This window comes from Eriocheir sinensis, chromosome 1 (genome assembly GCF_024679095.1).
Source record: "Eriocheir sinensis breed Jianghai 21 chromosome 1, ASM2467909v1, whole genome shotgun sequence".
In the NCBI taxonomy this organism is placed as follows: Eukaryota; Metazoa; Arthropoda; class Malacostraca; order Decapoda; family Varunidae; genus Eriocheir; species Eriocheir sinensis.
This window is the reverse complement of record NC_066509.1, coordinates 5757493-5780429: the sequence shown is the minus strand read 5'-3', so window position 1 is coordinate 5780429 and position 22937 is coordinate 5757493. Positions and strand designations below refer to the sequence as shown.

The following is a 22937-nucleotide window of genomic DNA, read 5'->3' as shown; positions in this document are numbered from 1 at the left end:
TTTTTTACTCTTCTTTCTTTTCTCTCCTCTTTTCTCTTCTCTCTCTCTCTCTCTCTCTCTCTCTCTCTCTCTCTCTCTCTCTCTCTCTCTCTCTCTCTCTCTCTCTCTCTCTCTCTCTCTCTCTCTCTCTCTCTCTCTCTCTCTCTCTCTCTCTCTCTCTCTCTCTCTCTCTCTCTCTCTCTCTCTCTCTCTCTCTCTCTCTCTCTCTCTCTCTCTCTCTCTCTCTCTCTCTCTCTCTCTCTCTCTCTCTCTCTCTCTCTCTCTCTCTCTCTCTCTCTCTCTCTCTCTCTCTCTCTCTCTCTCTCTCTCTCTCTCTCTCTCTCTCTCTCTCTCTCTCTCTCTCTCTCTCTCTCTCTCGTCTTGACACGGATCAAACATCTAAATATAATCTTACGAAATGTTTCCTCCATTTTTTTTCGTCCACCGTCTGTTTCCTTCCCCATTTTTTTTCCTTCATTTCCCCCTTTCCTCCCTCTCTCCATCTTTTCCATATCCTTACACAATGATAGAGTGTGGCGTCTGCTCCTTCATCTTACATTTTCAGGCATTTGCACGGCATAAATTTCCACCCAAAAATAGTCGAGGACGAGAATAACTATTTGCATCAAACTGGACACGTCATTTTTTTTCTCCTTTTAATATTATAAGATCCAAGGCCGTAGCACGAGAGTATATAAGTAGAGGACATAACAGAGCAAATACAAAATCAAAGCCATCTCGAATCAACACACCGTCATTAGTGCAGCATATGATTAAGGAGGAAAAATAATAACACACGTTTAAAATCCACCAAAAAACACATTACAACGCAAAGCCCGGCCAAGCGCATAATATCCTGAGCTGCATCAACACACTCCACCATTGTGCTCTCAGGAACACCGCTAAAGCACATGAAAGTTGTTGTTCCGAGGATCCATTCACCATAACAAGACTGAAAGACGAGATCGTAAACTGCAACTTATAGACAAAAAAGGGGTGCAATAAAACAAGGGCAGCAAAATGCACCTCGTATGTGTATTCTGATGCCAAAGTCGCATACAGAGGCAGTTTCGCGGAGAGAGAGGAGCTGTAAAGTCTTCCTAACGCGCGCATGTAGATCGTCGCCGCTTGAGTGCTCCGGTCTGTCGCCCCACCAGCGCCGTGCCAGTCAGTCGGTGCAGCCGTAAAGTGGGCGTCCGTGCGCGTGACCAGCATCCTCCTCTGCCTCAGGACACGCTGTCATCCCACCGCGCTGCACCACATGCTACACCTTATACCTTGGAAGTTGTTTTGTTTTTACCTTTAGTCACATAATCATTAAATATTGAGTTTGAGGTATATAGGTAATGATTAGTTATCGTTGAAGAAATCTAACGTCCACTAATGACACTTATACGATGTGCCAGAAGCAGATTTTCGGGATATAGAAGCATTTAACATGAATAAGTCCATCAGGTGTCAGCGCAGTGGGGACGGAAAGGAAGGGCAAACGTTTCATAAGTTTAAATCAAGATGTTCCTATTGTTGCCGTGTCTCTCAAATCATTAAGCCTACCGATGCAACAAGTTTCCCTTCGCTGACAATACGTCTTGAAAAGGAATGCAAATAGAGCACCTGTTATGAACTTGACGTTTCAAACTGTTCATATTGTCCAAATTATGTAAGGGAAAGGCAAGTTTTGGTCACAGTTATATGCAAGTTTCTGGATTATCTGCCGCGTCAGTGTTCTCAGGCGTCCAGAAACTCAGTGTTCGGAAGGGCAGACACAATACACGAACTGCACCTGAGACTCGTTATTAAAGATCGCTTACGTCTATATCGGAAGTGCTTGAAATTATCATCAACCCAGGGCGTACGTTTCATATTTACATCGGGTTTTTTTTTTCGGAATTTGAGAAATTTGTTAAACGTCCTGTGCCGACCCTCCAGGTACGTGTAGGTAAGGGGGACAACCCTGTCGACCCCCCAACCCACCCCACCACCACCTTGCCCGCCGCCCACACCCCCGTGTTAGATCGTAGGTCTCCACAATGCATCATCGATATAAAAGGCAAAGATCCATTTTTTCTACTATTCCCCCTGCACCAGTTTCCTTCAAGGCCCCTAATTCCTGGTAGCTTAGGCGGATTTTAAACACATTGATTGTCTGAACCCCGAAAAAATACAGAAATTATATTCAGTTTTCTTATTCTATCTCAAAGATCATTTCTCAGCGACGCACGATGCGGATAGAACCTGAAACGTCATGATAAAGGAGAAAGTCAAGTGAAATGGAAAATAGAAGAAGGGAAAGTGAGAAATGGAAGTATTCTTGAAACTGACAAAGAACGAGATGAACTGGTGGCCGGGAAAATAAGGCCCCGGACGTGAGGCCACCGGTGAGGGGCTGGGGGGTGACTGGGTGCCCGGCGGAGGAGGGGTGAGCATCCTAGTTTTTGTTCTGGGAGAGGGAGAGCAAGGACGGTGGTGTGGCGTCCTGGGCCCATATTCTCAAACACTTCAGGCCTTGCACGCCCATGCTAGGTTAGGCTTTCGTAGAGATCGTGTTAGAATTTCCAAGAGTTGTTTCATGAGCTTAGTAACAGTCTGACAAGCCTTTTTTTTATTTTAGGTGCTGCCTATAGCGCCGAAAGGCTGTCTTGAGGGGCCTCTTGGGCGACCCCAGCCCGTTCGTGGCGCAGGCGAATTTTATTTACAGTGGCTGCCGTGATATATGACACTTGCTTGGTCCATGCTGACCCCCGATGCACCACTTGAACGAAGTCGCTGAAGTTAGAGTTGAGTGAAGATCTGGGCAGCATGTGGGTAATCTTCCGCCACTCGGCGATGGTTTGAAAAATCAGCGTGGTTTTCGGTGGACTCTGACCTAGGTCCTCGGGCTCACCACACGCACGCTGACCACTCAGCCACCGCCTCCCCTTCTGCACCATGAATGTGGAAAACACTCCTGAGAACGCGAATAATCTCCTTCGTGGCCTTGAGAAATATTTGTTATAGGAGCCAAAAGTGTCTGAGAATACGGGACCAGTCCACACCTTATAGTAAAGGACAGAATTACTCACGTTTGGAAACATTGCAAGCCTATCATGATGCATGGTGCACTAATCAAATCCTGATTGGCGGTAACATGAAAGCAATTAACAGATTTTGCGTTGCCATACCGTGGTGGTTCTGTCTCAATGACTGGCAGTGAGACGCAGTCCCTGAAGCCGACGCGGTCAGTCGAGGCAATGATAGAACGTTAGCATCATGAATAAGTGACTTTAGGTTCAAGCATTTTTTACCTAATAGTAACCGCAGAAGAGTAGGATCACGGGGACGCTCACAAGGTTCGGTGCTCCGAAAAAAAAATATTGCGTTCTGTTTTATTAATGCAAATAAAAACCCCGGCCAATATCATCCACCCCATTTAGAAAATTCAGGCAAAACTGCATTTTATGGCGCGAATAGAATTTTCGATTTAAATTAATAATTAATATTACTTAATTTCAAAGCAGTTTGTTGTAAAATTTCGCAATTCCCTGAAAAAACTATCCCAGGGCTTAAATTTGCTTCCATTTTTAGTTGGTAATTATCTATTTTTTATAGTCTTTACTTCAACCCCTAGTGGCTTTTTCTGCGACACGAAACCAAACTCTTTTCTCAGTTTACGCAAAATATAAATAGTTTGGGACTGAAAATACCACATTCAGTACAATAAAAGACTGGATATCACTTAGTTCCGTCAAGGTTAAGTTCACAGTCACCTTGTCAACCGCCGTTTAGGATTAGCATTGTCTTGCTTAGCGGCGATCAATACCCCATCAGGCAAAGTTCCCAAAGCCGCGGAGAGAGAGCAGCAGGACCCTTTAAAGGCACTCCTACAGCAAGGGCTCACATAAAGTATCTGCCTCGTGCTGATAACAAGCTTTAATAAAGGCAGATATGGAACACGCCAGTCACATGTATCGAAAATATATAATTGTTCGTTGATTAAATTTTTCCGCTTGTCAACTGTTTTTGCTTTGTAATCTCCATCACTACCACCGCCACCATCACCATCACCACCACCATCATGTCATTATTAGCTCCTCATTTTACTTATCTGTTCTCTTTGTTACTCCCATTTCTTCAGATGTTAGTGGAGTTCGAATTTCGTTCACACACACACACACACAAACATATGTCGAACGAAATGTACTGTCCTCTTTCAACCTGTTAGCCTTGTCTTCTCCCTCCCTGTACCTCCATCGCCGCCGCCCTCCGCGTTCCTGATCCGTCATCGTCATTCCCGTCATTTTCCCGCTGTATTTTTTCCTGCGCCACACAGTCCGCATCTGTCTGTGTCGCTTGCATCATCTCCCTCGACTCTGCCTCCCTTCCTTCCCTTCTTCGGTTCATGTTTCCATCCCTCTGAGTCGTTCGCGTTATTTCTCCTCTTTCTCTTTCGTTTTCCTTTCATCTCTGTAAAAAAGCTTTTGTCGACAGTGTTTCTATAGAGCAAACTGCCCCTTTCCCTTGTCTTGCACGTAATTACATATTTTTACGCAGTTTTTCCTCCGTCTTGTGTATACATCTCTCCATCTTAAAGCTTTTTATCACCAGCTAATTTCTGCTGTCCTTTGATCTGCATCTAGTATTTGCTTCCCGTTATTAATCATTCTTTTTTTTCATTCATCCTCTCCCCGCACTCATATTACACTACAAAGGGATATCAAAAGGATTTCCTTGTGAATACGCGTCTTTTATTCCTTTCTGTGCCTCCTCTCGGTCCACTCGGCAAGACAAACACGCCAGGCAGCAGCGCCGCCCACGTCCATCTCGGCGCCTCGAGTGGCGGCAGGTCATTACAGTGGCTGCGAGGAAGACTTAGAATCAACTGAGCATATTAAATAGAATGTTTTGTCGTCGTGGTTTTCTACTTTTTTTTCCCCGCTCCCGTTGTGTTCACCGACCTGAGAAATATTGTTTTGTCTTATTGTGTATAATAGCATGATTGACACTAGATAAGCCAGTTTTATTTCATTCCGTAAGCCACAAAAGCGTTCTGATTTATCAAATAATCCTCGACAGCTGGAGAAAAACTGAAAAGCATATATCGCTCTATTGATGTAAAGCAGGAAAATTGAGTTGAGGCCAAGCGAGGCAGAAAAAGGACGGCCATCAGGTAATTGGAAGTTCTGGCAGTGAAGTTTTCTCACTATATCATGCACTATGTTGTGACTTTATATTGCCGTTTAGCGCGAATGATGTAATGACGAGGACGGATGTGTGACTATGCGTTGTTAATGACACACGATACATCTTTCCGGCTAATATTTACTACAATGACTGCTTGGGAGTGAAAACATTCCACACTATTGCTACGCCAACCCATTACGGTGTTGTATCGCCTCCTGGGCACAACACTACTTAATGCAACAGTCACACCACACCACACTCATCACATCATCACACCTCCCCTCCACATATTTTCTCTCTCTCTCTCTCTCTCTCTCTCTCTCTCTCTCTCTCTCTCTCTCTCTCTCTCTCTCTCTCTCTCTCTCTCTCTCTCTCTCTCTCTCTCTCTCTCTCTCTCTCTCTCTCTCTCTCTCTCTCTCTCTCTCTCTCTCTCTCTCTCTCTCTCTCTCTCTCTCTCTCTCTCTCTCTCTCTCTCTCTCTCTCTCTCTCTCTCTCTCTCTCTCTCTCTCTCTCTCTCTCTCTCTCTCTCTCTCTCATCTCACCTCTTCTCTTTTTTTGTGGATGCTGCTAACTGCCTTCGTCATGCAGTTCCGTTGTAAGCTATATGTTCTTAGTATGCCTGTATAAAACGTTGCTCATTTTGACATTATTGGGGATTAAAGGATTACTCTGGCAACGCAGTGACGAAAGATTAAATGTAATGGGAGCATATTTTACAGTGCCTGCCTTTGTTATTTAATTTCACAGTGTTTGGTGAATATAGCTGCATTAATTATATTACTATTCAATAATTAATGACATTATCATTTCTATTAACGTTGTTACAATTGATTTTGGTACTGAACTGGGTGAAAATCAAGTTACATAAGTTGTGTTCCCTATATAGGTCAGAACATCGGTGGTGAATGTATCTACATTAAACGCAGTTACGTCAGAAAGTAAGTTAGTAGATATTCATTGAACGCTGAAAAGACACTACAGAACTCTTTAATTATCTTTCACTTTTCTCTAAATTATGTATTTGCAGCGAGGTTTAAATACTGTTGTTTAAGAGATATAAATTAAATACTTATGGAAGAAAACAAACTTTCCTGGCAACTACATGACCATCAGCGTAACAACTGAATCGTGAAATACCTAAAGGCTGTGGTGATATTACTAATAATTTTGAATATCCCTCACAGGAAAAACGATAAATTACTGTGAATCACACGATGTAAAATTCGAAAGCATACATTGCGTCAAAGACCTTGGAGTTATATTTGCTTCAAATATTCAATTATCTCAATTCAACGAAGCCGCCGGTATAGCAAACTGAGTGATTGGCTTTATAAACAGAAACCTCGCTTTGATCAGACTCGGTAGTGCTTCCGTGCAACAAATTAGCCATTCCTCAGAAAATTTTTAGGACAGTTCTGCTCAGCTTGCCGTGCTCATGCTATCGTAAAAATAGACACTGTGCTGGCGGACCGCAGTGTTCCTTCATTGCCTAACGAACGGTGCCGGGAAGTGTAAAAAAGTTGTTTAAGTTTTTTCTTCCCTGAGAAATTCCGTTTTAGTGAAATTCTCGTATAGATTGTCCACTAATGTCCTATGCACACACACATGTAGACTAACTAGTTTTTAACAACTATTATAGTGGCGTATTCTGTAATTTTTACACTCCAATTTTTTTTTGACTGTTTTTATATATGCCGCTAGGCGAAATAAAACATGATTATCATTATTGTCATTATTATCATTATTATTATCATTATTATTATTATTATTATTATTATTATTATTATTATTATTATTATTATTATTATTATTATTATTATTATTATTATTATAAGTATTATTATTGTAGCAGTGGTAGTATAGTAGTAGTAGTAGTAGTAGTAGTAGTAATTGTAGTAGTACTAGTAGTAATTGTAGTAGTAGTAGTAGTAGTACAAGATATCGTTATTTAATCATTTAAACATCGGAAATAACGTTGTCATCGTAGGAAGAATTTGAACCGTCCAAAATAGAATTTTCAGTAAAAGTTTGAGCAAAGAATTGAGATTTAGAGGAAAATGGAACGGCTGTAGTGCCATCAGGATTAAAAGGAAGGGGAAAGAGAAAGAAAAATTGTTGGAGATACATTTGGATAGATTCTAAAAGAGTCAGGAAAAAATAGCGAGATTTTTTACCTTTTTACAAAAGAGTTTGAGGTGAGTTAAAGAGTTGGAAGGCTCAGGTGCTTTTCGTAAGCTTCTTCTATCTTCGATAGTACGATTACTGTAGCGAGAGGAATAAAGAAAGTCGGTGGAATGTGTGTGTATCCCAGAAACAATCACTTCCATAATCTGCTAGTACACACAGAAGGGTCTATGACCTGGAAGCAGTAATCATAATTATCACGGGAAATCAGAAAAATGCATGCTAAGGTCTTCCCACCGAGCTGAACCATTATGCCAGAAACCCTGCCTCCTTGGTGGGTCCAGAGGTTGTGCAGGAGTGACTGGACAGATAAGCAATAAGGTTGTGATCTTAGGAACCCAACGGAAATTATAGTTTAGTAGAACATGCTGATGGTGAGGAGGTTAGGAAAAAGTCAAGAGTGTTTGGCGGGTCTCCAAGACGGTCAAGGATATGTATGAGGTGTTTAACCAATTGTCTAGGTCATGAAGGAGAGAAACGCTGTTAACTTGTTCATTAGGTTGGTTGGTGAAAAGGATGAAAGCAAAAGCTGGTGGTGAACAATGAAATCACCTAAAATAGATTCTTAGGAGAAAGGAAAATGGGTCAGGATGTGATCCACTTTGGAAGTAAAAAAGTCAAAGAATGATGTATAACCATTAGAGATAAGTGAGGAATGGGCAAGCAAGTTAGGGGAGAAAGAGAAGAGATGGAAGGAAGTAGAAGCAATAGAGAAGCAAGTGTATTGCATTGGGAAGAAGAATGAAACTGAAGGAGTGGAGAGTAGGGGCAAGGAAAGCAAGGGAAGAGGAAATAAGCGTGAGGAAAAGAGAAGCAGAAGCAAAGAGAAAAAGGAAGGATAGTAGTAAGGGCAGGAGAGGGGAAGGAAAAGGAAAAAGTCGAGGACGAAAAAGAAAATACGAAGTGTGTGTAAATTCTTCCTGGTAGAAGACTTTCTTTTATCTCCTAAATCTAATAACGAAAAGAGAAGAGGCTTCATGCCCTTGTGTTTTTCACTGGAAAGTTAGGGAAACTTTTTTTGCTACATTTTAGGAGTTAAACATTACGATGCTTGGACGGCGCCATCCTACTCATCTCGACACAAAATATGAGTCATTTTCACTCGCATATTACAAATCAATAATCACTTTCTGATCATTTATTGTAAGGACGTAGGGTTGGTGCTAAAATATTCCTTACTAAATATAGGAAACATTCCATCTCAGAATAGTTGATAATAATTTCTCCACAGTCCTTTGTAAACATCAGTAAAACTATTTGAATACAGGGATGGATCCTCTCAAAGAAAAGATGGAAAAAAGGTGTTGCGCCGCGCCCTGATAGTTTGTCAAGCGTTATAACTTGTTGCTCTAGCCGCTACTCGTCCCACGGCAACCCGCTGTCCTTCCTTCACCCTTGCGTTCCAACAGACGACGCCACCGAGGCTCCTCCCCACCCACTCCGCTGCCCCCCGCTGAGAACCTTGAGGAACCTTCTCAAGACGTGGGGAATATTAAGCAGAAATATAGTTGATGCAAACACGATAGATTATATATTTTTTTTTAAACAAAGAAGTGCATAATATTTTTTTTTAATACTTATATGCACAATAGGAACAGCTACCGGTTAACCGATGTATTATTCTCTCTCTCTCTCTCTCTCTCTCTCTCTCTCTCTCTCTCTCTCTCTCTCTCTCTCTCTCTCTCTCTCTCTCTCTCTCTCTCTCTCTCTCTCTCTCTCTCTCTCTCTCTCTCTCTCTCTCTCTCTCTCTCTCTCTCTCTCTCTCTCTCTCTCTCTCTCTCTCTCTCTCTCTCTCTCTCTCTCTCTCTCTCTCTCTCTCTCTCTCTCTCTCTCTCTCTCTCTCTCTCTCTCTCTCTCTCTCTCTCTCTCTCTCTCTCTCTCTCTCTCTCTCTCTCTCTCTCTCTCTCTCTCTCTCTCTCTCTCTCTCTCTCTCTCTCTCTCTCTCTCTCTCTCTCTCTCTCTCTCTCTCTCTCTCTCTCTCTCTCTCTCTCTCTCTCTCTCTCTCTCTCTCTCTCTCTCTCTCTCTCTCTCTCTCTCTCTCTCTCTCTCTCTCTCTCTCTCTCTCTCTCTCTCTCTCTCTCTCTCTCTCTCTCTCTCTCTCTCTCTCTCTCTCTCTCTCTCTCTCTCTCTCTCTCTCTCTCTCTCTCTCTCTCTCTCTCTCTCTCTCTCTCTCTCTCTCTCTCTCTCTCTCTCTCTCTCTCTCTCTCTCTCTCTCTCTCTCTCTCTCTCTCTCTCTCTCTCTCATCCGAGTTTTGATTGAATTAGGATGAAATTCTGAGCGTAACTTAAAATCGACGAAATCGGATATGAAACGAAAACTGAAAATGTATCGTCGTCAGCAGTAAAAACTTTGCCTTGGCTATCTAATCGTGTCACGGTGACCAGAGTGATGTGTCGGCTGCTTTAGTATTACGTTGGAAAAAAAAAATGCATATGTTAAGGAGACTTCCTCATCAGGTTAGTTAGTGAAGCATGACGATGGATGAAGCTGTAGGTGGTACGAATCGGTATGCAAAAAAATGTTCGTGTAAGGCTTTATGTATAAGCTTTTTTCCTCATTAACAACATACCTAAGTGAACAGAAACTTGCTCTCGAAAGTAGTTTATGGTAAATAATTTAGAATAAAAGCCGTAAAAGTGATATTGTCGAAAACCCGAACATGGCAGCCATCTTCATTATGAGTTTGGGAGAAATAACAGGAGGAAGATGATAGAGATTGCTGTCATTAGCTTCAGACACTTGCTGCAGCCGGGCGAGACTTTATAAAGAAAAGAAGTAGTGTTTATCAGTGTATTTCTGGAGACGATCATCTTGTGCCGTAGTAAAGAAACTTTTGACCGTCTTTGTATATGTAACAGACGAAGGGCCTTTACTCTTCACAAAACATGTACCCTCATTATAACAATTCAAAAAAAATCTTGTGTAGAGTCCAGTCTAAAGATTGTTTTAGAAAAAAAAAAAGTGTAATTTAACGCCTCTCTATATTGACGAAGAATCCATTAAATAGATGTTCTTTATTAGGTATTTATTTCTCGGTGTAGATCAGTAGAATACACGTGTTCGATGTGTTTGTGTATGTGTGTGTGTGTGTGTGTGTGTGGGTGTGGGTGTGGGTGTGTGGGTGTGGGTGTTGTATATGGAACAAAGCCAACGGGAGGGGTTTTATCTACAAGAAAATATAGTTTAGAGTCCAAGGATTTGTGTGTTGTCATTGTCGTTGTTGTTGTTATGCTAGAGAATTGTTTACGTGTTGTTTATTGCTGGAAGCTCAGAAGCAGGTCGCTCCTACGGTCACGAATGCTTCCAACCTGGGTAAGTAGGTGAGCTGGCTCTGAAGCCTCCACCTGACCTGCTTTGGATGTGTGTCAGGTTATCCGCTTTTGGCTGCCAACCAGCGCTGAGAGATCCCTGATCAATATTGTCTTGCGTCAGGAAACAGACTGGAAGAATATTCTACGTTCCAGCGGCGTGCCACTTTTTTTTGCCTTCCAGTATGTCGTTAATAACTTCGCATTACTTAACATTGACGAGTTTACCAGGAAACTGAATGATGAACTTTGATAATAAAGTGTCTGCTATATTAGCGTAATGACGGGAAAGTAAATCTGGGTCTACCGTGTAAATTATTCCTCGTTTTGCCTCACTTCACCTTGCACGCTGCTCGACTCTAACTCAGCCTCCGTCACCCGCTCTGACACCACACTCACCCTCGCCGCCAACTCCACTTGTCCCGGCCCACTCTGTCCGCCCACCGCCACAACCCGCTGCCAAAGAACTTGGAAACCTAAACTCCCTTTTACCCTGATGCTGCGTTGTTTTGATTAACTGAGGATCCTTCATTCGTTGATTTGAGGACGCCGCAGGACGCCATGCATGACCAAGACTGGGAAAATCTTGGCATCTCGAACTTAATTAATTCGTAAAATCATATTGGATTTCTCTCATATTTGCGTGAGCGATTTTTTTTTTGAGCCATTGACCTAAAAAAATCACCAAAACCAATATCAACACCACCTTCACCACCATTCTCCTATAAATCCTTCCCCTTCTGTCTCTCTCCGGCATATGACCACAGATGTTGCGCCGACTAAACGAAACTTTCCAACCTTCACCACCACCCACTTCATCACCTTCACCACTAATACTACATCCACCACCACGACCACCATCGATATCACCACCATCTTCACCACCAATGCAACCACCACCATCATCACCAGCATTAGTCGATCTTGGATGCCTCTTCGTTCACCACTGTTGAGGCAGAAGACAACCACTCTGAAGTCGCTGTTTTGTATACTGTATAATACTCTCTGATGAGGGAAAGCAGTAACACCTCGCGGCTAAAGGAAGAGCTAGAGGACTTTGCACCAGAGTACGTGACATGGCTTGGCGTGGCGTTGAGTTGCATGTCGCGTCTGTACTCACGCAGCGGACATGGACTATACTGCCGGTGGGAGGGTGTGGTCTCGCCTTTCTGAACGAGTCTCATGTCTGGAAGCAATTTCGTGTGTGTCGTTGACTCTTCACCTCGCCCCCTCCCCACCCACACCTAGCCGTCCATCAGCTCGTGTTGCCATGTTTGCCAGCGTGTCTGAGCAGGAAGATAGTAAAAAAAAAGTTAAAAATGGTGGAAGTGGTGAAGAGGTCTCATTCGCAATAGCTACCAGGAGAATCAGAATTGTTAAAGGAGTTTCAAGTTGAAGAGCGCTCGAGATATTTGTCATAGAACGATGATGTGTTGTTGAAAGATAATGACAGCGTTCATTTGTGCGTCCATTTCCCTGAACGACTGTTGTGAAAACACTACAAGGAAGGCCGAGCTGAAGTGCTACTGCCTCATTATTTTTCCCTCTCCGTACATGTCCCGAAGTGGGTATCGCATTGGTGTCGAGCAAGGGGCCGCCTTTGCCCTCCCCCCTCCCCTTTCCCTTTGCTTCTCACTGACGCCGTCGCCTTACACTCCCCGAGGAAATGAAGCCCCAAGAAGCACTTTGTGGGGGCGCCTGTGGGTGGTGCAGTGCAGGTCTGTCGGTGCCGCGACGGAAGATCCTTTGTGTTGGCAGGGAGCAAGGATCCTCCGTCTCTGGCGTGCTCGTTCGATGTTGCTTGTGTAAAGATAACTTGCCGAACCTTATTATGACGGATGTCCCTTCATTGCTTGAAGAAGTAAAATTATGGCAAAGAAATTTTCCGGGAAAGGTATTTCTGGAATTAGAAGACATGGATTCCACGCTCCCTGACCAGAAGTCTCCCTGGACTTGATGAGAGGCAAGAATGGCCGGTAAATTAATTGCCTAGTTCCCGGTGCAGTCATGTACAGCCTCTCTGCCAGGCGGCGTGACCCTGACTGCCGGGCAGAGGCTGTCTGGCGACGAGCGGCTGAAGCAGCTCGGGAGCGTGTATCACCCCACTAGATTCCTGGAAGTTGTAAACACATTTCCTCTTTGACTCCCTTAACGCGGGCAACAGCTAAGGCGTAAATAGCGTGTCGTCACAGTTATTCCAAGCTTTAGCGTGAATTTGCTGATTCCAGATTCATGGGAAAAAAACTCCAATTAGAAAATGTGACAATAAAGAAAGGCCAAGCCCAGGATCAAGGCGAACTTTGTGCAGTGCTGGCGCGTGGCACCTCCATCAACAGATAATCCCTTGATAGTTCCTCAAGTTATTAAGCTGAGGCAGACGCACCTATCCATGCTCCACCCCCCTCACCCCTCACCCCCCGCGTCCCCCCACCCTCACCCCTCACCCTCACGTCCAAGCATGCACCAGGTCTTTGTTGCGCCTCGACAGAGTCCTACAATGCTGCACCACCATCGCCATCACCACCATCACCATCACCACCATCGTCATCAACAACGACAACTACAACAACAGTGCATGCGAGAGTTCGTCCTTAAAGGCAATGAAGGCGGCGTCCTTGTCTGCACCCGAGCGCCATTTGAGGAATGTCAGACAAGGATGCATTTCCCCAAGACGTGTATCCTGCCCCGCCTGTCCTTTAGTCATACGTCTCGCTCCCCCCCCCCCCCCCCTTCCTGCAAGCCCCCATCAAACCTACCCCACCCCGTCTCGCTTCCACCGTCTTTTCCCTTCCCTGTCCGCCCATGCTGCCTCCTTCAGTGCGTGTCTCCTGATGATCTGCGTGTCTTTGCCGAGTCTTCATGTCACTCTTGAATCGGTCTCTGGTCACTCCGTATCTCTCGCCCTTAGGTAATCTGAAGGGAACTGAATCATCCAAGTGGCGTCCCGTCCCTCGTAACACAGGCCTCACAGTATACAGGACAGACTTTCATACGTGATGGGGTAGAGAATATACATGTAGGATGAGACAAAGAGGGCTGAATGTGCCAGGTTCTGAGAGAGAGAGAGAGAGGGAGAGGGAGAGCAAGAGCAAGAGCGAAAGAGTTGAAAGACGAAAAAGGTGGGGAAAAAAAGAAAGGAAAGAATGGAGGGAGAGGAAAGGGAGGGCTAAGAGGAACGGAAGAAAGAGAAATGAACTGGAGGAAGGCGGAGGAAATAAAGGGAAGCTGAGAACGAGAAGGAACGACAGAGAGGGAGAGAGGGGGAAAGAGGGGGGATATGAGGGACAGTGAGAGAGGGAGAGAGAGAGAGAAAAAAAAAGGAGGGCGCGAGGGAATAACATAGTGGCGTGAGGAATTCTTGGGAGGAAATGTGAGAGAGAGAGAGAGAAGGTGCGACCCTCAGTGAATATGTAAGTTGATAAGAAATGAGGCAGCGGTCAGGGGAAAGAGGAGACGAGGCCGCAGGGACATGACAGGTGAAGGAAGTGACACGCTTTCATCATGTCTTTTCTTGCCTTGAGGAGAAAATTGCATTGACTACCTAATTTGACGTGTCAGTTTTGTGGGGCACTTTTGCTTTTTTTTATGTGGTGGTTTTGCGCTCTCTCTCTCTCTCTCTCTCTCTCTCTCTCTCTCTCTCTCTCTCTCTCTCTCTCTCTCTCTCTCTCTCTCTCTCTCTCTCTCTCTCTCTCTCTCTCTCTCTCTCTCTCTCTCTCTCTCTCTCTCTCTCTCTCTCTCTCTCTCTCTCTCTCTCTCTCTCTCTCTCTCTCTCTCTCTCTCTCTCTCTCTCTCTCTCAGGATTGTCTACTATCCAGGCAATTAATCCAACTTTAAGCTTTCGAGTTTTCTCTTTAATTTTCTCCAGAAAGTTTTGTTCTCTTACAGGAAGTACATGGTTGTTTACTTATTTGTATGTATCTGCTTCAACGGTGATTATAAGGTCAAGCTTTTTTTCTTTCTTTTTTTCATTTCTTATTTCCCGAAGAATTCTTTAACTTTTCCTCCCCACGTCTTCCACACCAAATTTTTCTCATATCTTTCCCATCCTTCCTTATCTAATTTTTCTCACACTTCCTCCATCACTCCTCCTCTTCCTCCTCTTCCTCCTCCTCCCCTTCTCCTTCTCCTTCACCCTTTGTTCCCTTGCTTCTATTCTCCTGATATTTTTTTTCGAGCTATACATTTCTCATATTTAATACAAACAAAGTCATGCGGCGTGAACAGTACTTTTGGACACGCCATGGTGAACGGTAACATGTCAAGGCTTGTTCTGTGGCCTGAGCTTCGATTGGAGGGCGTTGGCGTGTCCTTGCGTGGGTGGGAGAGCGCCTTGTGTTCTGTGTTCGTGAGAGTTACTCGGAAGAAGTCTCGCATATTATTTTATTTTCTTGATTCCACGGAAGCACAACGCAGTCTTCGCCTGCAAGTAACTGTCTTCTTCTTCTTCTTTTGACCTGTAACGCTTTGTATCGCTTCTTAGGTCCCCTCCTCTCGTTCCTCCCTTCTTCTTATTCACACACCTTCCTTTTCAGTGTTATGTTATTTTCTGACCTGAAATAAAGTCACTTATCCACTTATTCAGACATCTGTGCCCGTTTTTTCCCAGCACTACGCGAGGAACACTTTTGCCAACTGGTGGTGGCGTTCAGATGCGAATTCGAAATATACGTATACTCTTGTCAGTTAATTTCACTTCTTGTCAGTTATTCCTTGTACGACGGCACTTAGTTATCTTGTTAATTAGCTGCCATTACCACCGCCACCATCACCATGACTACCGCCCAAGCCATCCTGCTGGTATAAGTTAATAAGGGAAAAATGTTTGTCTCTCGCTTTCTGGTAGAGATATATAATTAGTTCTCATACAGATATGTTTACCCCCGCGTAACCTTGATGAAGAACGATCCTCTCCGTTCCATGTGATTCCTCGGTCCCGAACTCCTCTTTCACTTTTTTTCGGGGAGATTCTCGTCACGTTATAGAGAAAAAAAAATATATTAAATAAAAAGCGAGGGTTCAGTGGCACACGGCTACAAACACACGCACGCACACATTCACTCCCCCCCCCCCCCCATTTCTCTCTCTCTCTCTCTCTCTCTCTCTCTCTCTCTCTCTCTCTCTCTCTCTCTCTCTCTCTCTCTCTCTCTCTCTCTCTCTCTCTCTCTCTCTCTCTCTCTCTCTCTCTCTCTCTCTCTCTCTCTCTCTCTCTCTCTCTCTCTCTCTCTCTCTCTCTCTCTCTCTCTCTCTCTCTCTCTCTCTCTCTCTCTCTCTCTCTCTCTCTCTCTCTCTCTCTCTCTCTCTCTCTCTCATCGTTTCCTCGCGCCCAGAGTTCAGAGTCGCATCTCTCAATTTCTCTATTAGGACCATTTCATAAACTTCTCCCTGCAGACTGTGTGAGAAATAGGTGCCAATACTTCACGCTCTCCCCTCGCTGAGCCTCGTCATAATTCAGAGGAGTACTGCAACACCTCCTGCGCACCCCTTTCGTCGTTTGTTTCACCTCCCACCGCATTGGTCACCCTATATCCGATGTACGTAGCTCGCCTCTCTCCTCTCCTCCTTGCTTGCTTGCTTGTTCCTCCTCATTTCCTGGTGTCTCTTTCTCCTTCTTATTTCCCTTTTGTGTCTCTCATCCTTTCCCTTTTTAGTGTGTGTGCGTGTGAGTGCATGTGCGTGTGTGTGTTTCTGTTTCTCCCTTGGCGTAGTTTCTAAGCCTTGATGTGACATGTTGAGCTGCAATCCTTTTCCATCCAATCACCTTATACGCGTTTGTCTGTCTAGTCTTTCAGTGAGCTGCTTTTTCTCATATATGGTGCCTGCGTCTACCTGTCTGCCTTTCACTCTTTATGTTCCCCGGGTCTGCTTCCTTTCTTACCGGGTATCAATGGTGGCATGTTTCGCGGTAGCCGAAGACAGGGCGTAAAAGTATTGCTTAGAGTGATGTGTAGCTAACTGTTCCTTTTCTTTTGTTTCATCTCGCTCCTGCTCGTCCCACGATTTATAGAGTCCGAGTCTTCTTCATCCGCAGGCCAGACAGAGTACGAAGAGAATTTATGAAACTGGTCTTGTTTAGCTGTGTGATGCAAAAAGTTTAGGGGTTTCGCAGCTTCCGTGTAATTTTGTTGTTTCGTATTGTTTTTGTTGTTGCTGTGTTTGCGTGCGTGGGTGCTTGCATGTGTGTATGTGTGTATGTGTGGGTTAGTGGGAGTATAAGTGTTAAGTAAAGTTTACCAAGTCGAAATTAAACAGACAAAAACACTCCTATAACCTCCCACCAAAGAGTTGTTTTTTCAAAGGTGATCGGGGAGGGTTAAAAGACGGACAGGTAATCGATAGAAAGACCAGAAAAGTAAAACCGACATCAAAAGAAAGACAGCATAAAAAAAATAATAATAATATACAAAAGTGAAGAGTAACTGTCATGTAGCATTTGTCCGATTACGTTTTCTGGAAGAGTGAAGGATTATAGCGGAGGGGTAAGGGAAGGAGACTCGCTGTGCCGGAGGGGAGGAAAGAAAAGCGTTGCAAGTGAGGGCGAGACGGAGGTTGACATCGACTATAGGGTGAGAGAGAGAAAGGACGAACAATTAGCGAACAAAAGACAAAAGGAATAGATGGGAGGTCAAGGTTGTTAGATACGTAAAAACAACTCTGACGTAAGCATCGAGTATCATGTTTGAGGGCAGTTTTATATTTTGTGTTTTGTATGTTATGTGTTTGTATGTTGTAACGCTTGAGGTAATAGCAGTGCATGGGAATATCAGTCCAGGTTCACGAGATTATTCAAATGGTAATGGTGGAAGATTTATGCATATTTCCCGGGTGCAGTCTGTAGGCCGCTCATATTTCAGAAAGATTGGAAAAAAGGCGCGAAACATCTTACATTTAGCCATATTTTTCAGTATGCAAAATTGTAGACTCTAATGATTTAACTCGGGAAGCATTTTTATGATATATGCTCGCTGAATGTATATAATGGGGTTTTTTTTACGAATTACAAAAAAAAGTTATTCATTATGGATTTGTTGAAACTGCATCCACCCAAAAAATGGAACAATATGGAAATTCACTCAGAAAGAAATGGCCGTGTTTGTCTGTTTTCTAGTTAAAAAAAAATGTGACGCATATTTGATTCGAGTCCCATACATGCATAAAACATCGAGCCTTGTAATGGATGAAACGGGAACAGTACACATGCTTGCGCTTCGTCGAAAAAAAAATAATAATAATACGCTGACAGTCCTGCTGACCATGTTTAGGTTTTGCGGCAAGTGATAGGATTATGTGGGGGCATCATGCAAGGCGTTTTCTTTTTCCGCAGCGGGTGTTGGTGTATATCTGACGGGTGGTGAACGCGAATGAAAGCCGTGTGACGAGTGCTATCACAGCCAGCGCGGTGCGGAACTTGTGAATACTAAATATCGAGCCGCCAAATATCATTGCTTCATTTTTTTGTGTGTGTGTCTGTGTGTGTGCGACCGCGGTGGTAATCTCCATATTATTATTGTACTAAATGTGTGTTCGGAGGTTTTTTTTTTTTTTTGTGTGTGTGTGTGATGATATATTTACCAATCATTGGGTGTGTCTTGGCATGCATTGTGCTATCGATGTAAATGAAAAAAAAAGTTTGCTTTGGCTGTAGAGGAAATACGGCGCGTTCGTGCTACAGAGAAACATCGTGACATTTATTTGTTTTTAGCCAAGTCGGTGTGCAAAAAAAAATATCAAAGAGAATGGAAAAAAAAGTATGTATGTTCTTTTTAAAGGCAAAATTGTTTTTACATTTATTTTTTAGTCATGAATTTCTTTCGAACTACAAACTATGGATAAGAGTGCGTCTATTCTTCTTCCCCTGCTTGTTGCCACTTCTCCGATACCAACTCCAATTTCCTTCTCCTGCCATCTATTCTTCAAAATTGGTATTGTGGACAGGGCTAATCAAATGATTTTTCATTTTCAAAATAACTAATTCTATTCCTTGATTTAGTTTAAAATAAAATAGTTGTTGATTCCTAAGATTTTTTTTTTCTCACATATTAACGAACTTATCCAATGTATGTACTATCATGATGGCTTCTTGTGTGTTTGGAGAGTGGCCGCCACACAACATGAAATCAGTGAAGACAATATTCGTTCTGAGGGACTGCGAGATGCCATTTTAACTGATGGAAGTGTTGGTTTCAAGACCCGTGTGTGCGTGGAGGCGGCTTGCTGGGGAGGGACCGAAGAGGGTGTCGATGAGGGACAGCTGGAGGGAGAGAGTAGGCAGGTAAGGTCAGAGGTGAGCGTGTCATGGACGAGGTGCCGCCGCGGCTGCCATATTTGTCAATTATAAAGGGAAGCCAATCACTTCACCCGCGGCGGGAGCAATAACATGTTTAAAAAGACCAGTTATCAGTAATAGGTCGTACAGATTCAAGGGCGGCCGTCAGGGTTTTTCGATTTTTTTTATAGGTAAAAGCATGAATATTGTAGCATTCTTTTCTTCTGTACGTACACAATAGTGATTATCTCCGATCAAACAGTTCCGGTTACACGTTTAATATGGCGTTTCATGGTTATTGTTGCACAAGTGTGGATCTGATTAACCGGCGCGCAGTGATAAGCACCTACGTGAATTGTTTATTTGATGTAATTAAACGGAATTTAATGGATTACCAAGAGGCTCGAATGGGGAATCGAATTCATAGGTTTGCGTTGTGTCACGGGCATTTTTGTGTTGCCGTGTTCATAGGGCAGCGAGCAGGGGTGTCTGGGGGCGTCACGGGCGGCTTCACCAATGCCTAGGGCCGGGTCACCATAAATGTTCCTTGTTGCCCGGCGCTTCAGTACTGTTCATTTAGGTGGAAACATTTATTTATTCAGACCAGATAATGGAGATTAAGTCGATTATCTGACGTTTATAATATGCATTCAGATTAACTGTTTTTCATTAATTAGTGTCCCTCACTCCAACTATAACGAAAGGCTTTCAACTCTTTATGTGCCAATTACTTACAATGATTTATTAGACTTTACGTCAAAAAAACTCTTTTTAATGATTGGTATTCAAATGTTGAAGGTCTTGGCTGACATGAACTGGATTGCAACACGTGCCAGGTGTAGGGCAGGTGTTCGACAGTCATGAGTGTCAGACTATCGGTGTCCATCGTATGACGACATGTAATCAGTATGTGGCTCGGGTAGTGAGGCGGGTAACGTCACCAGAGCTTTGGTTCGATTCAGGTCCAAAGTAGTAAATAAAAAAACATTGTTATCATAGTTCCCAGTGCGCTAACATATTTTCCTCAATATGCTGAGCTGTTCTGCTCTGAAGGGGATATTAAATAAACATCTAAAAGAGCGGTAGGAAGCTACAGGGACGTGTCGACAAATCTCCCTGTCGGCATGTGATGGCGGGCAAACGGACTACAAAAACAAGTTACAAAATTCAGTACGTCGTAATTCCGAGTCCTGCCTTACTACAGCCTTAGAGGACTTACTTCTCAGCTGAGCAAGGAAAGTTAAGCTCCTTAGAAGACCCTCCGTGCATCCCCGTTTTCCTCCCTCATTCGTGCGACATCGGGAGTCAGAGGAAGAAAGGCGGCGCGGACGAAGTATCTGCAGGCCATAACTGAATCGGGACTAGACCTACGACTTTGTATCACTTCAAAAGGAGGCTTTGCGCTCTCTCTCTCTCTCTCTCTCTCTCTCTCTCTCTCTCTCTCTCTCTCTCTCTCTCTCTCTCTCTCTCTCTCTCTCTCTCTCTCTCTCTCTCTCTCTCTCTCTCTCTCTCTCTCTCTCTCTCTCTCTCTCTCTCTCTCTCTCTCTCTCTCTCTCTCTCTCTCTCTCTCTCTCTCTCTCTCTCTCTCTCTCTCTCTCTCTCTCTCTCTCTCTCTCTCTCTCTCTCTCTCTCTCTCTCTCTCTCTCTCTCTCTCTCTCTCTCTCTCTCTCTCTCTCTCTCTCTCTCTCTCTCTCTCTCTCTCTCTCTTTCTTTCTTTCCCCGCATAAAAGAGAGACGTATTGAGAGGAAGAACGAGAAAGGAAGACATCGCAAAACCGTGGGCCTTGAGTACAGAGAGATGAATGCCTTCCTTGGGGTTCTCAGTTTGGTCCATGACGCGAGCTGGAAGGCATAGAAAACACACACACACGCACACGCACACGCACACGCACACGCACACGCACACGCACACGCACACGCTCAGGCGCACGCACATGCACACACTCGCAAGCGCTCGCCCAAGGAAGAACAGCAAAAAAAAAATGTACAAAGACTCAGCACAAGAGAGAGGTTTCTTTTTATTTTCTCTCCGCCTACCGAGCATCTCTCCTCCTCCTCCTTCTCCTCCTCCTCCACCTCCTCCTCCACCTCCTCCTCCTCCTCTTTCGCATATCCTCCTCGTCTCCCTTTTCTTCCCTGTGTTCTGTCACCCACGAACCTCCTCTGTCACCCCTACGAGAGAGAGAGAGAGAGAAATGATTCTGCATTGTCCCTTGTGGTCGTAATTAATTAAGTACACACACACACACACACACACACACACACACACACACACACAGAGCTATACATGTGGTACATCCTACATACTATTGCAAATATTACTTTTATTCCATTTTCTGTATGTTCTATTTTCGTTTATCCCTTCACAGTTATTCCCATTTGTATGTAATTAAAAACGTTCATTATTGCCTGTCATTGTTACATTTACACTTTTTTTATAAATATTTCATCTCGTGGCTATACACTCGCAACAAACCATTCGCTATTATTACTGTTTCTACAAAGGTACCGAAGCGTCACATCTTGAAGGTTCCGCGTTGGTCTCCTTTTCTAACTCTTTCTGCCTCTTTTTTGTTGTTCTTTCGTGTGGCCGTACAGCTGCAGCCTCTCCTCCTCCTCCCCGGGTGTTACAGTACCTTCCTGTGTGTGTGGGGGGGGGAATAAGTGGGGGGGCTGTGTGTGGGTGGCTGAGTGGGAGGGGAAAAGCCAACCTCAGAAGCCGCGGTTTTATATGGTTCTGCGGGTCTCTTAACTAGGTTGCGGTGTTTCAGTTTTCTGCTAAAGTTTTCCCGGTCTGCTCCCATGTCAGCAAAAGTGAGGTTGTTTAATGTAGCTATGATTTATATGCTGCTGTTTTGTCATATGAGAAAGTGGTGTTTTTTGTGGTTTTTTTGTGAGAGTGAGTGAGTGTGTGTGAGTGTGTGTGTGTGTGCGTACATCACTGACATACGGTCCGCCCATATTGGCTTCCACACTCCTAGACGAATTATGGTCCCTGGAGTCTGCGCGATTTATTTTCTTATTATTCCAAGGTGCCTCATGTTGTCACTTGCCAACTGAGGGAAAATATATTGCTTTTGATTTTATGGCGCACTATAAATTAGTTTCCGGTGGAACCTCATTAAAAGTTTATAATTTCGTTTATAATTCCCGCTCGTGCGAAGAGAGAGAGAGATCTCTCTCTCTCTCTCTCTCTCTCTCTCTCTCTCTCTCTCTCTCTCTCTCTCTCTCTCATAAAGCTTTATAGAGAGAGAGAAGGGGGGGGGAAGAAAAACAGATAGAATAAAAAAAGAGAGGGAGAAAATCAAACAATCAAACTAACTAAAAAACAGATAGGCACACCGAAAGTCTCATATATGAAGAGAGACCAAAAATATTAATCAGTCAACGAGAGAAATATAATTATCCTACCGGTTTCGAGACTTTAAAACATGGTAAAGAAACAGAAAAAATATCCTGTTCCGTTTCAGTAAGTTCGACATTATGCGGCACAGACTCGGCGGTTACCTGACTCCCCTGCCTGACACCTTCTTACTAATTCGCAGAGGCGCGGTAAAGAGCAGGGGAAGGAGAACTAAGCCGCCGCCTCCTTTGTTTGCTACCTGCGCTAAGGTGATCCCGCTACCTCCTGTGGCCGCGGCGGCTTCAGAATAGGTAAGTAAGAAGAATGTTCCTCCTTTTTTTCTTTTACTTTAGAGTTGCCGCCGCAGGTGGAGCTTTGCCTTGTAATCTGATTATGTATTAAGGGTTTTTGTTTCCCCCTTCTGTCACTCTCACCTTCTTTGTTGCCTCGTCTTTGCGGCGTGGTTTTCCCCTCGACTTAGTTTTCTTATGTAGGGGGTTGCGTCGCGCTGTGGTGTCTCTTATGTAAGGTTGTAAAGGTTGCTCTGACTTTGAATTGGTTTGATTGTTTTAGTGTGAAGTGTATGCACCGTCCAAGTGTGGTTTTCTTCTTTTTTTTTTTTTACGTGCCAGCCTATGGCACCGGTAGGCTTTCTCGAGGGGCCTGGATGGCAGTCGGCCCCAGCCCGTCATGGCGCAG

The 22937-nt window shown here is 44.0% G+C and overlaps 1 long non-coding RNA gene across 2 annotated transcripts in view; it reads left to right on the top strand.

The window, feature by feature from the left end:
* LOC126984801 (uncharacterized) overlaps positions 1 to 22937 on the top strand; it is a 102818-nt gene that overhangs the window by 43523 nt on the left and 36358 nt on the right. For both annotated transcript variants that reach the window (XR_007737867.1, XR_007737888.1), the window contains one exon: positions 22441 to 22549. This is a non-coding gene — a long non-coding RNA (uncharacterized LOC126984801). The remainder of the gene's footprint in view (positions 1 to 22440; positions 22550 to 22937) is intronic.